Genomic DNA, 17,722 nt, shown 5'->3' with positions numbered 1-17,722 from the left:
TAGGAATGGGAGTATTGATGCAGAAGTATGGTATTTTCACTGACCCATACAGCCTGGGCATTTGCAGAGTTGCTGGTAGGGGCTGGCTGCCCTTTCCCAACATGCTGCAGTGTAGCTACTGCTCCTGTGGGAACGCTTTGCTAACTGCCAAAGTATACAGCAGAAGCTTATTTTTGAACAGAATGGGAGGCTAGGTCTTGTAGAGACAGGCTGAAACATCTTGCTGTGAAAACAAACTAGCTCTTGTGATCAGAAACCTTTGGATTAGCAGTGGTTTGTGCCCAGTTAATTGGACACAAAGTCTTTACCTGTGCATGGCAGTCAGGGAGCCCTTTTCTCTTTACCACAAGGGCTCTCAGTATTTTCACTTCTTCTGTCTCATTTTTCCACTCCCCCCATACCCATTTCTATCATTACTTTGACAGCCTTAACAGATATTTAGTGCTACACGTAGTCAAGCAAGAAGCCAGGGGAGAGCCTTACATGAAGAAGAGGACGTTTCTTAACAGTTTGCCAGGGGCTTCCTATTACACCTGCTGTTAAAACAAGCTGTTTCTGCTCCTTTAAAAGATTGGAGACCATTCATTCTCTATTTGGGGCTTTCTGCTTTGAAATAAGCTTTATCTCTTCCTCTTAAATAGGCCTTTTCTGCTGGGCCTGAGGCCACAGGTTGCATGTGTATAGCAGCTTGCTGCAGGAGGTAGTATTTATTTTGGTTTGGTAGGGAAAACATTTGAGCTTGTCCTGTGAAGGAGGGTTTCTGATGGAGTAAGCTGACATTTATAATCTATATCAGGACATGGAGAGTTTCTGCATTCATTTAAAAACTTTCCTAAAATACTATTTTGAGTCAAACACAGTTGAGTCACAGTGTGTTAGAAGTTGCTGCTTCTCAGTTTTGCTTCCAGAATTGTGCCTGTGCTTTTAGTCTGACCTAGCTGGGGTATAAAACATCTTAACTTAATCCTCTTTCACTGAGGCTTAACCTGATATGTTTTACTTAATAAGTAACTCCACATGCCCCCAATGGAGCAAAATAGCCTCCTGTATCATTTTAGGACCTTCAAGTAAAATTCTCCTGTAAAGCATGTGCAACTATGAAGAAACATGGCTGAACAAGGTAGAGAAAAACAGTGTCACCCAAAGGCTGCTCTGAATGAACTGCTCAGGCCTCTAAAGCAAATTGAGGGCTTGCAAGGAGCTGTGTTTGCTTTTAAAATTATAAAGTAACTGTGTGTTGTGCTAGGTAGGATGTGCAACACAAACCCCCCACCCTTGCTTTTCAACAAGTTATATATATTTACATATATATACATGCATGCTTATATATATAAGCACTTGAAACATCAGCCTTCTGAGCCAAGCCATGCTTTGGGTTGCTGCAGTATAATTGCTGCTGCAGTCAGGCTGCATGAATGAATCCATCTGGAAAGCAAGCTTCCAGCAGCCATTGTGTGTTCTGGTGTCCAGTTACTGTCATAAAAGACATTTAAAAAATTCTTGCTAAATAATATTTTTTAATTGTAGCCAGAACAACATTTACATTAATTGCTTCCACTTTACTCAAAAAGTGCTCTGCACGCCTTGCCAAAAGCAACCAGTTTTAGCAAGATTTTCTATAACTCTGAACAGGGGACAGACGGACACATAATGAAGCCCATGAAGAGGTGGCTGCAGCGCTTTATTGATGTGCAACAGCCCAAATTCAAGAGTGTCCAGTGGAGGGACATGACTGACCCCATACTGAGAACTCAGTTAAGAACTGAGAACTAAGGGCATTTAAGAACATATTTGGTCTGAGTTTGCTTCATTTTCAGGAACTAAAGCACTGATTCTCTCTCTTTGGGAAAACTTGTTTTCAAAGTTTGATGCCAAAAGAGTTAGCAGAAGCCTTGGCCTAATTGATTTGCTGAAAATAACACAAGTGCATCTAGCAGCAGCTTTCTTTATGCTCTTACTGAGAAAAAAAACAACTGAAAAGTAGCGCTGGGGCCAATCAGTATCTTCAGTTGAAGGAGGTTTCTCTGCAGGTGCAAATTCATCCAGGTGCATTCCCCCAGCAGCTTCACTTCTGCTTTGTGCAAGGTCAGTGTCCACTGACCTTACACATCCCCAAACTGATTTTGACCACCTCCCTTGTCACTTTGATGGTAAAAACATGGTGATATGCTCTGAATGAGTGATTTGTGCCCTTTTCTATCTGGCACGCACTCTGTTCTTGGAATTTGCTATTTCTCATGAAATGAAAGAAGAAAGAGGGAAAGATCCAGACACTCCCTGAACCCCTGTAGCAAGTTGTCTGGCAGCCCTATATAGCAGTGCTCTTCTCCAACAATTCTGTGAGTCAGCCCATTAGTAGGTGTACATCCACGTCTCTCACATGAAGCCAGAGGAAAGATCGCAATAACTTTAGAGGCAGCTGACATAAGTCCACCTCACATCAAACCTGAACATACCTGCTAGAGAACAGATATCTCTGTAGTGTATATCCACTATTTTATGGGAGTTGGGTAGTGTTGTGAAGCATGCTGTATGACCCATTTCTGCCCAGGCTGTTCCTTCCTTTTGGGTGAAGGAGTGTTTCACACTCCAGAGATGTCTGGCAGCAGTTCAGTTTTCAAGGCCTTTGGGAAAATTGAGGATTACTTGCTTCCAAGTCCCCCCTCCCCCTTTTTTATCTTAATACTAGCTCTGGAGTGTGTCTAATGGAAGGTGATCTCCAATTCACTTGAGAAATATGGTATGTGGTTGTGAAAACCAGGGATTATTTAGTGTCTTTACCTAATTAAGAATCCTGCTAGGTACAAGCAGTACATTGCATCTTTCCAAATACCTGTAGCGAGCCTGCACTGAGCTGAGAACATATGAACAACTAATTAACTTAGATCCACAGCAAGGGAGAGCAAGGTTTTACTGCAACATTGTTAATATGAAGAAAAAAAACAAGTGTTCTCTAGGTGAATCTAAAAAAAATGCCATATGGTCCTCTTCTCTAATTAGTTTTCTGAGCTAATTTAAATCACAGCTTTAAGTTCTTAAAGATTTTCTTTTTCTTGGGGTTTCAGTGATAAGAAAAGTCCACAGAGTTCCCAAGGCCAGTCTGTGCTAGCAGCCGTGGCTCAGAGGAAGGACAGATCTAAAGGGCCATCAGGAATCAACTCTGGATATTTACTGTTGAGACTCAGGACTGCCAGCCCTGGCAAGAAGGTGTTTTAGTGATCAAAGACCCTGTTGCAATTATTCTGTAATTATCCTGTCCCCCCATCTCAGCTAAGCCTATGTTACTCCCAGGATCTGTGATAGATAGCAGTTAGTCCCGTAGACTCTGCCAGACTCCTGAGACTAGCAGAGACTGAGCTCGTCAGGAGACAAGAGCATGGCTGTATCCTTGCTGGAGTTTCGTAAGAGCTGATGGCTTTATCTCCAGAAATATTTCATTGCTTTAGTTTACACTAGAGATGCTAAATATCCAAATTTTTGGGCCAAAGTTGGTCCAAAATCAGCCAGCTATAGCAGAGTCTCCTAGACAAGCAAATGTGAGAGGAAGCATTACTGGCAAATACTGTTATATCAGAATTTATTCCTGTTATTCCTAAATTGCCTTAAACAAATAATGGTGAGAAAAGTAAATCCAAGAAGACTGAATCGTGGCTACAAATTCTTCCACGTACCTTTCTCTTTCATCAGCACCATTCCTGGCCTGTTCAGTCTCAGCTTCTGCCAGCTGGTTTGCATCCGCAAGTTGATCTTGCTGCAGGCCTGTATTATTGTGGAACAAGTGTCAGTGTCTTATATGCTGAAAGGGAAGCAGAAACATATGGCACCTGCTCAGAGTCCTGGAGACTCCAGTCTGTGTCAAGCCGACTCATTCACCACAGGAGGGACAGAGACGATTTTCTTTGCTGGCATCCTGTGACATTGACCAACCATTGCTCCTTGCAAAAAAGCTTCAAGGAAAGCTTTGGAAGTGCTTCAGAGCTCTCTGACATGTCTCCTAAAGTGGCTGAGACAGAATAGGTTGACAATGCTTCGTTGCAAGAACAAACAGTTGCAGGAAAGATGGGATGAATTCCTTGGCTCTCCTTTTAGAGAGCAAGGAGTGAATAATGTCGGCAGACAGACAGAATAGTATGAAATACTATGAAACCTGTTTTTTTTTCCTTCTGAGATCTGATTTCTGCTGCACTCCATAATGGCTCAGCCAAATGGTCAGTGACAAATGAACACTTATTTTTAGAAAGAAATAAAACCAGCGATAAAATCAATCCAGAAGCTATATTCCACTACAAGTTGTTTTATAGGCTTATGAAAAATTCTCTCTCAGAAATGTCATGCTGTAAATAAGTATAACTTCATGAAAGCCAATAGAAAATATTCATGAGATTTCAAAGGGAGCTGGAAAAGGCCCTGTGTGCATCAAGGTGAAACACAACTATGGGAGAACATATATCTCCTCTGTAAACATCCTGGAGAGTATTTCCATGCTTTTCCCTAGGTTGGATGAGGTCCATGAGTGAAGATGATGTGGCTTGCATGTCTTCTGCCCCAGGTGCTCCTGGATCTAGGAAGCATTTCAGGCTCTGGGAAAACTTGGGGCGTGGGGTGGGGCTTAAAATTCAGAAATCAAGGCTCTAATTTACCATCAAATTGCACTTATCATGGCGCAAACTCCTTTGAAATCAATGGAGTTAAATAAGTAGTTGGTGCTATCAGTCCCATCACCCTGTGAAATTATCTTAAAAAGGATGACTTTCTACGTCCTACAACATCATCCACTAGCAATCTGAAGTGGATATAAAATTTGGAAACAGCAGATTGCATTAAAAAAATTCCCAATTCTCTAAAAATTCTCTGCAACTACACAAATATTTTTGAGTAACAATAAAGGCTCTGTATAGATTTGCAAGCCAATGTTTTCCCATTAGAGCACCCAGTTTTAGTCTTAAATGCCACGCTTGGCTGTGTGTTAAATGAGGCACAGAGCAACTGCAGCTTTCAACCAACTGTTCTTTGTCTATACATGAAGTCAGGCTTTTGATTTCCAAGAAGTCACTGTGGTATTACAGATGTATTGAATTTTGTAAAGTGAAACAAATGGAAACTCAGTCCAAAAATGCAGTGTAGCAAGGCCAGAAAAAACACATTGTTGATAATGTAGTCAGAGCCACTGAATCTCTGTAGCAACCCACTTGTCTTCCCTGGTGTATTTCAATGTGACTGTGCCAACACCCCATCCCCCAGTCAGTCTGGTCAAGACTGGAAAAATCTGGTGACTGGGCATGTTACCATATTAGTCCCAACCATGGGAGAGAGCATCAGCAACCTCAAACACCCTCCAGGAGCTGCTGCTCACTGCATCACTGCTACGGATTTACAGATCTGAGGGATGCTCTACGTGACCGCACTGCCAAAATCCCAGGAGAGGGATGCCATGGAGGAGCCAGATGTGAATCCCAGGGCTGCTTCAGCAGCTATTGGAAGTAGCTCAGCCCTGAAGACCAGCTTGGCTCACTGTCCGGAGCAAAAGGGGTGGGAGGTGAAGACAGGAAAATAGAAAGAATGGGAGGAGGGGAAGACAACAAATATGAATTTTTTTACAGGATTCCAAACCACCCAAATTTGTCTATTTATTAACACTATGGGAGGATTTTACATGGCCAACTAATTAAACCCCTAAAAAGAATATCTGTCTCCCTAAGCCATTTTAGGGACTGTGATGGTCTGAAACATTCAGTTCACGCACCTTTCCCTTTGTCTGGTAAGTGCCATAAATTGTCTCTTCTGATCATCAGCAAAAGTTTTCTTTTAACAGCAGCAACAAAATAATTACATTTTTTGTCCTTGTGAGAAATTTGCATCTTTATATTCATTTGCTAATATGTGAATCTGCAAAAGCTTTGATTTGAGTTTCTGAATGTGATACTGATTTTCCCATAGAAGCTACTTGACTTGGTTTTTGGTTTAGGGGGATAGTAATTTCTTTTTGCTTTCTCTTTATCTCTTTCTCCCTATATATTGTGCGTACATATTCCTGTCTAATTGTGAACACATACATGCACAGGCTAACACTATGCACTCAGGATTTTGAAAGGGTGATTTCTTTAAAAAAAGTAAATAAAGTCTTTCAGATTACTTATATTATATATACTGATGTAGTTATGTATGAATTTTTGTAAAATCTCACAGAGCTCCAACAATTAGAATATTATTGTAGGAGACGAACCATATCCATTGGTTTTAATCATATTTATTGTAAAGGCCTAGCAATGATGACAAAGCTGGGTCATCATTTTCTTGAAAATGTAAATATTTAAAGCTAACTTAAAGGTAATCAGATTTGACAAATATATAAATTTTAGCTTTGTGAATGGGAGGAACAGGGAATAGTCTATCTTACTACAATAATGCATGAAAATCAATGATGTGTATCACAGTCCTCAGGAGGATGCACTAACTGTTTCTGTTGGTGTCATTGGCCAGTTTGAAATAATTTGTAGGCATTGCTCTGGAAGATGGCTTACTCTTTCACACGTCAAGATGCAGTACATCAAACTCAGGCCTGCAGCTGTGTGACTGCATTATCACATTGTGTATGTTTTACTTTCATCATACTTTTCAGGAAGGAATTTTTCATGAAAAACCTGTCAGCCAGGCCCACAAATATAGCTTATAAGTTCTACGCTGTGAGGTTTCCATAATTGTATGCAGTTTCAAATTTAAGATACACTGGCATAGTGATACCTTTTTATGGGAGTCAGATTCATCAAAATGGCAGGAGGAGCTCTGGGACCTGTAAGTGTGATGTAACAGAATGACACATATGGCTAAAAAGAAGTCAAAATTATATCAACTTCAAAATATTCAAACATTTGATACAATATTGCTGATATATTTGATCTTTCATTTGAGATCATTGAATCATGAGAGTCTTGTGGTCACACATTTCTCTGTCGTTGCAGCCTCTTTAATCTGCAGTCAACTGGGGATTTTACTGTGGCTAAACTTCTTGAGAAGAAGCCTTTGCAGGACCACAGTACCAGACCCTTCTAACAGATGAATTAGCTGCTGACTTCTGTAAACCTCACATAAATATCAACAGTTAGATTCCTATTTTCCCTCTTTCAGGGCCCAAGAGGACCACCTGGACCACAAGGAAGACACGGCAGCATGGGATGTCCAGGCAAAAGAGGTCAAAAGGTTAAAAAAAAAAGTTCTGAAAATTTTTTTCGTTGTGACTTAAAATAAAGCCTCAATGTTTTCATTATATATTGATGTAACTTTTACCATTTCTTTTCTTTTTAGGGATTTTGAGGATTTGTTGGAAAAATGGTACCATATGACTATCTTCATTTACTGAAAAATGTTTATTTTATATGTAACATTAGCAAGAAATGTATTAATATAACTTAAAGATAACAATTTGAATTTCAGTCTTACCATATGTTTTATGTTAGCAAATCTTTTTTTTCTGTATGCCAATTGTTTCGTAGGTCACTTCAGCTGTGGAAACCCATCTGAGGCCTAAGAGGTTAGTTAGTAGACTAGCATCTCTAGAGAGTCCATGTTTGTAAATGCAGTATTCTTCAGGGCTTTATCCTGCTTTAAATGGAGTTTCTGAGAGTTCTGACACAGATGTCAGTGAGCACTAAGTCAGTGTTACTTCTTTTTAGGTTGCTTCACAGATGTCTGCTTCAATAACCATTTTATAGTTGTGCCTAGGGAAAATATGAGAAATGAAACTTTAAGCATTGATTCCTGTGTTCTGTTTTTCTGGGGGGGGGGGGGGGTTGTTGTTGTTTTTTGTGTGCTCATGATCAAAAACCACAGGAGGTAACATAGATCCCATTCTTGCTGTACATTGTAAATATGCAGCGGTTGGTTGTGTGAAGAATAACCATTCATTCATGCACATTTTTGTTATTTCAGGGTGACAAAGGGGATGATGGGATTGATGGAATTAGAGGAGCAGAGGTACATTATTTCCCTTCTTTTGCCTTCTTGACCTCAAAGTTATTGAGTGATAGAAGTGAATTAATATACCACATTTTACCTTTAGGGGATCTCCTGGGGTTCCTGGAAAGAAAGGAGAAATGGGTGACATTGGCTATCCGGTAATGTCTTGTTATCTTTTATTGGTCAGGGTTTGGATTTGAGAACAATAGTATGGCTATTTCATAAAACTGTCCCTGTGAGCAATGCATTTAATAAACTCTCAAGCACAAGGGGTAGCTCGATATCACCAAGTTAGTTATTAGCATATTTTTTGTTTGAACACACATCAGGACAGTCATTATAAGACTTCCAGTAAGAGGAGCAAACTACTGATGAATAGCCAGCAAGTATTATTAAATAGAGTATATACCCAGAAAGAAGTTCTTCTGTAGGCTGTCTTTATTTAGAAGACAACTTAAAGAATAATTAAATCTGTATCCTACAATCTTCTAGGTCAGCATTTTCTCTTATTATCTTGAGCTCAAGTGGTTCCTCCATATGATTAATTTTTATTTGCCTAAAGACAGATAAAATGCACCCTACCTCTGCCTAGTCCTGTAGTTCTCCTGTAGGTTCATATACACGAGACAAGAGGTTTTTTGTTAACTGTGTTTGCCAAAGCCAGATAACTTTTTTTCATAAAGCATGGGGCAGCCCTTTCGCCTTCCCAGTTACCTTGTGGTCTGAAATCAGTGGTAATTTAGGGCTTCAAAGGGCAATGAGAGATACTGGATTGTAGGAGCTTTGGTAGCTAGACAATTGACCATTTGTCTTTTGACTTATGAGATGACCATTTCTAGAATGGTGAAATGAAGCAAAAAAACACCCTGAGAGGCACTCTGAACATTTTGGCTTGTTCTATGTGATAAAAACAGTTGGTGGGAAACAATGTGATAATCCAGGTGGATAGACATAGTTTAGCCTCTGCATTTCAATGGCTGCTATTAGGAATCGCAGACTGGTTGGTAGCCAGCAGGTCTGTGCATGTATAGTTTGAACTCCCGGCAGCAGCAACTGGATACCAGTTTCAAGTGTCTGTGGAAAACAGTGCTCTCAGATAACTGATTGGTGCCTATCTCGCTGCCAGAGGAAATGAGGCCAGCAGAAGCTGTCTCAGCCTTTCTGCCCTTGCACAGGTGCCCAAAGAGGCAAAGGACTGACTCTGCTATCAGAAGACTCTGGTCATTCACAGATGAGGCACCAGCACACTTAAAACAAGGAATGTATGTTAGCCTATGCTCTTCAAAATATATTCTACAAAGTTCTTTGATATTTGGAATCATGTTTGTTTCATTGCAAATAGTATTTTGAACTTAATTCTTTAGTTAAAAGCCAGCAAAATATGAAACAAAATGTAGAGCACTGTGCTGTTTCTCTATTACTGCTTGCCAAGATCTGCCACTTTTTTTCTTTTTTTTTGGAATGGAAATGGGAAGAAACTATGTGTGAAACCATTTAAAAATGAAGATTGGAAAGTTGGGACTGAGAACCATCTCTTGGTAAACCCTGCATGAAAGGATTGTTTCAGATTCTTACTATGTTCTGCTTTCAGAGCTCTCCAGGGCCAACAGGACCCCATGGTGATCGTGGCCAGAAGGGCTTTCAAGGAGATTCTGTATATTTTCTTCAAGTGCAACACTATTTTCTAGAAGCAGACATCTTCTTGTAGGTAGTCATGAGATTTTAGAAGTAGTCTCCTGTGCACCAGGACAAAAAAGAGATGTTCTTCCAGTGTGTTCACATCATAATGCAGTGACTGTGGCATGTTTAATACATGGGCTTTTTATTAACCCTTTGTATATGTAAATCTCTCTATTGTTTTGCTAAAGAAACTTTAAAATATTTAGTATGAAAAATTTGATCTGTTCTCTCCAAACAGAAATCCTCCTAATGTTGATGGTAATCATATGCATTGACTAAGGACTCACTTGTTTATTTAACATGTTAAATTATTTCAAGATCTCAGATAGGGCTGTGACTTTTTAAGAATAAGCATTCTTACTGGGAAATGTTTCCATTTTTCAGGGTAACCGTGGGCTGAACAATGAGATAGCAGGAACAAAAGGTTTTGAAGGAGAAGATGGGAAAAAGGTACAGATTTAGAAATATGTGATATTTTGATAAGGTATCTGTTTACCAGTTACACAGTTCCCCCTGCTATCTGCAATATTTTAAATATATCTGTGTCATGGATATGGGAACTAACTGTTTATCAGCTGTGATGCTAACAAAGATCTGGAAGGTGTTTGACCAGAAATATCACTGAAGAGAAAAAAGTACCACTGTAAACATTGAGCCCACAAGCCCATGTTTGTTCCTCCCCTATCTACCTTGATCCTTCCCTTTCACTGCCTTTGACCCTTCCCCAAACATCCCATAATGTTTTACATAATCCCATAAGCCCCTTCTGATATCCGATAATAAGTTTCAAACTATCCCAGAAGCCCCCTCAAATATCCTACAATATTCATTACACAGTTACAAAGTTCAGGTCGACCCTCTGCAAGCCTATGCCTGAGAATTTCTGTTAATGGCTCATCCATCGCTGGCTGAAGAGTTGTGGTCTTTGTCATTATTACCTGCTCATTACTGTTTGTATGTCTGTGTGTTTCATTTATCACTTTTCTTGTTTACTGAATAGTCTTTAACCAAAATAACCAAGTAACATAATGAACCAGATGCTCTCACATTCCACATACCCTTGCAGTGATGCTGAATGCTGCTACTAATGCTCCTGCAAATTCTCATTGAATTTAGGAAAACTTATAATGAAGATGAACTGAAAGATTTGACTGTTAGTCTTCCAAATGCCTCAGACTCAATTCCTCTGTTCATTCACAGGCATGATACAGCTTAGACAGCAATAGTACAAGCTTTTCCTGTGGTTTGACTCAAGTCAAGAATAATGATAGCTTTAGGGTTAGCTTCTTGCTAATAATTATTTATTGCTAGAATAACAATTAGTTAAAAAATACAGTGTGCTTTCTGCAGTCATACCTAAGATTTTAAGGAAAACAAAAAATAGACTCATATTTCTGATATTTTTATTACTATTACACTTTAAAAGTAAAAATCATATCAATGTTAAATATTACATATAACATATATTAACACATTTTCATGCCCCCAAGGCTGAATTTGAACCACTCATTTGGGGACATAATTGTCCTTATGACTATGGAGGCATAGGAGAATCATGATGTACAGAGTTAGGCAGACCATTTACAAGTGTCTGTCTTACTCAAATGATGGCAACCTCTTTCCGTTGGCCTATTCAGGGTGTCAAGATCTTGCAGCTCAGGATATTAGTCTGAATCATGAGCCACTCCCTTCCAATTAGTATGTAGACAGCTTTCAATGCCATATGGTACTGCTGCACACTAGATAACCCCATAACATCAGGATACAACTGAAGAAAATTAGAGAAGAGCAGCACTCATTGTGTATTCTTGAGAAATGCTGTGGAGGACATGGTCCATAAGTTATTATTCAGTCTTTCTAGTTACTCTGTTGCTGTCATTCTTAAAAGTTGTACTACACCTACAGAGGATAAAAGAGCATTTTTCCATATGATTTTTTGGCATAAACATCTGTTCAAAATGAGTAAAAAAGGCAATTATGGATAGACTGCAGTGATGGGCTTGCTCTGCGCTGTGAAATACTTGAGCAAGCTCCAAATGAGCTGCACTAAAATCCACACTGAGGTGTTAGAAATGGGACTATCTCACTAGCATGTTACTTTGCCCACACTAATTAGCTCTGTGGAGCTATGCTGGACTGTTAGCAGGTGTCACAGATCTGGCCTTGCTCTAATTGTGGTAAAGGAGTGCAAGGTTAGGGACGACCTGGCATTGCAAGAGCAATAGGGCCATTGTGCTGAGTTGATGGTTAACATGTTTTACAATACTTGAAACCCTGGGCTTCGAAGCAATGCACCCTTCTAGGAGAGATGGGAGTTCACATTCTCCTCATCTTCCCAGAAGTCACCCATGTAACAGGTAGGTTTTCTAAGGATGGATTTTTAAGTGAATGGTTGGGTAGAGGAAGAAACAAAGAGGAGAACAAGGGAACCAAGCACTCTTCTTTCCTCCACCTGAATCAGGGAAGACTATATTGCCTATGGGTGTAGGGCCCAGCTGCCTCAAGGGAAAAGCAACAGCACCACTTGCGCTTAGACCGAACTGAAAACAGACTTTGTCATTAGGATGAGAGACATGAGAGGGTGGCCCTTGCTGCTTTCAGGGGGAGTGAAAAGACTGGTTGAGCCTTTTCTCCTGGGACACATGCTTACTTCTTGTGCAGTACTTTTCAGCAGGAGTACACCCTCACAAGGAATCTGTGTCATTATTCTCATTGTTACAGATGAGTAAAGTGAGGTGCAGAGCAAGGAAGTGACTTGCCTACTATCAAAGAGCAAGCTAGAAGCAAAGGCAGAAATCTGTGATCTCTCTAATCCCCAGTCCTGTGCACTTAATGTGGGCCTGCAGGAATCTTTCTGAGGAGAAGGAAAATGGTGTTTGCCAGTGCTTAGATAGTGCTGTAAGCCAGGCCCATTTAATGATGCATAGCTGATCGCTTCTGATGGCAGATGTCATTTACTGAAAGACTTTGACAAAAAATGTTGGCATGGGGGAGTCCCACAAGTAGTCATCTTACAGATTTGGCATGCAAAAATGGATCAGAAAGCCTGTGAAAAAGTGAGAAGTTGCAATGATGCTAAATAAATTAAATTAAATTTTCCATGTACAGGTGAGAGAGGACAACATGCTCAGACAGCTTGCTAGGAGCAGTAGGCAACATGGTAAGCTTCCTTAACTGAAGAAGCTTGTGCATAGTGAAGAAAATGAAAAATTTTTCATCATTTTTTGGGCTCAATTTAGTAGGAGAATGCCTTTTTGCATCTACCTTGCATGCATTTTTCATAGCGACATTTAATTTGGTGAGTAGAGCACTCTAACTGTTAAATAAAAATACATTTTCTTAAGCAACATCCAGAATTTAACTGGAGGCCAAAGCTGGAATCATGCCACAGACTGTCCTTAAAGTGAAGTGTCAGCCAGTTCAGTCACAGCTCTGTTTCTTTAGGAAGCCTCAAAGGTGAACTGTTGGAAGCCCTGCATGAATATGAATACCTCCTTGCTAGCTCTAGCCTCTGTGTATTAATACATCATAGGTACCGACAAGAAAATACATGGGGTTTTGTAAGAAGCTGTGAATATCTCATCTACATTTTATATTTGTTTAGCTTTCAGCCTCAAATGGTTTAATGACATAGTTGCAACAAATTATTTACACTTAAACAGCATTCAGATGACAGCTGACTAAGCTTCACAGGCAATTTTTTTTACCTTGTCTTAGGGAATACCAGGACAAAGAGGACAACAGGGACCAGAGGTAAGAACTATTCCTTTCTTATATCTGCCATATGTCCAGTGTAGAAGCTTACTATTTTTCTAAAGAATTTTGAGAAAGAGAATTTAAAGTAGCTGCAATAGATCTGTTTGAGACATACTTTTTTGTATTGATCAGGAGCCTGAACCTGTTCATCTTTTTGTATAACTAGTTGTGCTGATATAATTGGTGTTCTATCCATGCATAAAGTATGCAGGACTGGTCTTAACGCTCTAGGAACAGCATCATAGAAATCCAAACTGTTGCACTGTATTTTAATGCCATGTGAAGAACATTTCTAAATAAATTTCTTTACATACTTTCAAGTCAGACATCTACCATAACAAACAAACAAAAATACTAAAAGATTTAATGAAATCCAACACCAACAAAGATGCCTCTCATTTACTATTTCACTGTATTGAGACCTTTGATATAAAGTTAAACTCCTTGGATGTAGTGACACATAAACTGATTTTTAAAAATCTTTCCTCTGAATAAAATGAAGTGTTGACATGTTCTTCAGCTAAAGAAAACAAGCTTTACTTGCAAATACTATTTGTGTTTTCTCCCTAAGCATTAGCATCAATATATAGCACCAGCTTCCACACATCTGAGTGAAAGCTCACGGAAGTGTGTGGGTGTGGGTGTGCTTTTTTGCATCAGTAGATGTGTATGTATACTTCATACTATTGCACTAAAACATCTGTAGGAGTATATTACAACTATTTCCCAGATAAAACTGCAAATTTTGGCTATTTTTAACTTGCATATCAGTATTGTTAGATACGTAAAACTGCATTTCTCCTTTGTTTGTGTCATTTTTTCAGCAGTAGGCCTGTTAAAACAGAAGGCACTGCTTTGAGCGCTGAGCAAGTCATTCCTAAAAATGACAGTATTAGATGTTTTTTAGTTCCTTGCATATTGTCCACGTACAAGATTTTATTTCAAGTGCATCATTATTGCATGATTTTAGGAGTACTATATATAATATAATTATATATAAATTTTTATTGTTTTTGCTGCATTGATTACTAATTCATTCTGGGACTGCAGTGTTCAACGTGTGAAAATCAGATTGGATACATAGAATGTCTGGAATTTTTTTGACATCTGTAAATGCAAGAAAATATGTATTCCATAGAAGGAAGATGTAAGGGAAAAAAAAATGTTTTTTAGTAGAATAAATCCTAATGTATTACTTTTTGTTAGGTCACATGAGAAAACCTTAACAAGATAAAAACTTATCTTTTAAAAACAGGGCAGTTGTGGACAGTGAGGTCAGGATGGCTTGCAAGGAAAACAAGGATACAAAGGACTTCAGGTGAACATTATTATTATGACTTCCAGTCACAGTGTATTCTGAGGAATGGCTTACCTGTCATTTTGCCTAATATGAATTTCCCCCATTCTTCACATAGTGTCTTTATTTATTCCCAAATTGAGTTTCTGGCTGTGTAGACAAATGTCCCTGTAAAATGGCAAAAGCATCAAGACCTCAGGGTAGTGAACTCTAAAAAGTTATTTGTTTTAGAGCACTTCTTAAATTTGAAATGCTATGAATGACCAAGGTAATATTTCACACTAATAGTTTATGTGTGTTAACTGGACTTTCTCATGTATAATGTGTTTTATAGGGACAAAAAGGAATTTGAGGTCAGAAAGGAGAGAAAGGAAGACCAGGATATAAAGGTCCTCCAGTAAGTAATATACTGAAAACATGGCATGTTGCTTAATTGTAAGGTACTGGGTGAGTAACCAGTGAGGGAGTTCATTATTAATGTTTTTCATTAGAATTTATTCTGAGGTTTCTAATCAGTACGTGGTATTGACTAGAAAAAGAGATGCCTGACTTCTTGTCCTTGCATTTTCTAAGCCTGTTTAAAAAAAAAGAAAAATGCATGAGTTTCTTAAGAAACATACCAGTTTTGGTCTTTTAGATCTGTTACATATAAAGGTCCATGTTAATAACAGAAAGCTCCAGTCAGAGCTTCTGAAAGCTAGCTGTGAAGGGCTGGGAGGGTGGATCTCTCTCTGCTCTGGTGTACACCCAAAACCCATGTCTGTTGCTTTTCTTGGGTTTGCGTTAGAATAATGGAGCTACTGCTCTTTGGCTACAAATACAAGGCCAAGATGCTAACCTGGTTTGCTCAAGCAAAGTTACCATGCTGTCAACGTGGTAGATGCACTCCTGCAATACTGGTTCAATACTTTGCCCTGAAGGAGTTTGTAAATGGCCATGTGAATGGATAGTTGCTAGCAATTTTGTTAAGATATTTTTGTGAAGTATAGAGTATAAGGACAAATAACAGTACTTATTTGGAACTGACAAAAGAAAGGTTTGGCAGGATTGAGACTAACAGATATGTTCTTTCCTAATCAAAGTAACAATGACCTCTATGTATCTAACATTTATGTCATATCAGGGAGGGGAAAGAAGCAGTAGAGTGTGCTGTTTTGCAACCAGGAAGCTAAGTTTTATTTCATTGGCTGACCGATCCCTACCAAATGTCTGGAGGAAGGTGTTTAACTGGTAAGATTGATTGTTGTCATTCTGCAGTGAGATGTTTCATAGAGGAGATGCTAAAGGTTATGGCAAAGTTTGATTAAGCAGACTCTTGTTAAATCAAAATGTCTAATTAGATTAAATTCCTGGAAAAAATAGTGGCTAGGATATTGTTTTCTGACCGATTTTCAGGCCAGATTTTATGAATACCCTTAATTTCAATTTGCAAGTAATAGAATAGCACCTACAGTTTTCTTCTATTTAGTTTCCATCCTTCTCAGTCATTCTGTTCTACTGTGGACTGCAGATGAAACCCAGAATTAAACAGGAAGCTTGAAGTGGAGGTAGAAGCCGATCATATGGATTTATTGTTCCATGTGTTAACTGAAAGATCAACTTTTTCCTGAAACCCTGCTGGCTCGTATCCTTTGTGGGATTGTCAGGAGGGGTAGGTAATGGTTATATAATCTGCAAAGTTTATGTCATCAGTCAGTTTCTATAAAAATGGAACTCCAACCTGGGAAAGAATCCATTTTCTCTGTTTTCTTAATGTATATTGTAATGTTTGTCTCCTTTTGTTTATTTCAGAATGAACCAGGAGCCGTGGATCCTGCAGGGAGTCCTGGGATTCCTGGGGAAACAGGAAATAAAGTAAGGTCCCCTTAGTTAAATTACTGGATTAATTTTGTTCGTTTGTTTCCCCCCTCTTAATGTAGTAGATTTAAAAATTGCTTGCCTATTCTGTCCTTGTTAAATCCTCCTTCAGAATTTGATCATAACTCTTTCCCAGGCAAAGGTCCTGGGGATGTCTGCAGGATCAACCTCTTGATCTTGGTAGCAAATATGTGCTGAAGTTTAAGTAAGCTTTATCATGTTTCTTATGGAGCATTTGGATTGCAGCTTGTATGGTACTTAAATTCCTTTGGAAAAAAAAACAAGCAAGCACAACATGTATGTCAGTAATGGCTCTGGTCTCAGTTGCACAGAGCTCTTCATCAGGGTAAGCTTTTTAGATCTAGACTTTCTCTTAGCTGAAAAGCCTGAAAACAGCTAGTGCTTTCATGTTCCCTTTTGTATTTGGCATTGCTCTAGAACAAAACCAAGTATTTTGTTTTACTTTATTTTTACTCTGTCACAATATCTTGATAAAGATTTTGCTAAAAGTCTGAATGATTTGCAGTATGATTTGCACTTGAATTAACACCCAGTCAGTAAACTAAGGTGCAGATAGACACAAAAAGAGTACAAATGCAAATATTTAAAAAAAAATGGTCCTTTTACAGGGAGAAGATGGTGCTTTTGCATACGGTTTACCTGGGAGTAAAGGAACAAAGGTAAACCTGAAAGAGGTACCGTAAGAAAATTGTTATTATTTTCTCTGTTATATTAGAAGCCATTTACAGCAAAGGTGAAAGCTGGGGGAAATGCAAACAACAGGCACCATTTGTAGATATTTGAATTTCAGCCCAAGCCATATAAGGTAGAACTCTAACCTTCTGCATGACTACTGATTTATATTTCTAATTATCACTTGTTATGATTAACTGAGGTTCTCATTCCGCTAGCCTCTTTCTGCATGGCCTCATTCTGTTCTATTTAAACACACCTGAGCCCAAACACTGCATTGCTGAAATCAGTGTGGATTGTTGTGGGTTTTGTGTCCTTAAGCACTTTAGACTATAAGGTCCCAAGGCCAAGAGCCATCATTGGGCATGTTGATGAAGCTAGTTCATACTGGTCCTAGAATGTATTTCTGGTAGTGGTTATAGGATCTGGGAGGCCTCATTAGATTTTAAATGGAACTTGATACTTTCAGAAGCAGGATTATATGAT

Source organism: Apteryx mantelli, chromosome 2, assembly GCF_036417845.1.
Source record: "Apteryx mantelli isolate bAptMan1 chromosome 2, bAptMan1.hap1, whole genome shotgun sequence".
In the NCBI taxonomy this organism is placed as follows: domain Eukaryota; kingdom Metazoa; phylum Chordata; class Aves; order Apterygiformes; family Apterygidae; genus Apteryx; species Apteryx mantelli.
Note: the sequence above shows the minus strand (reverse complement) of the source record.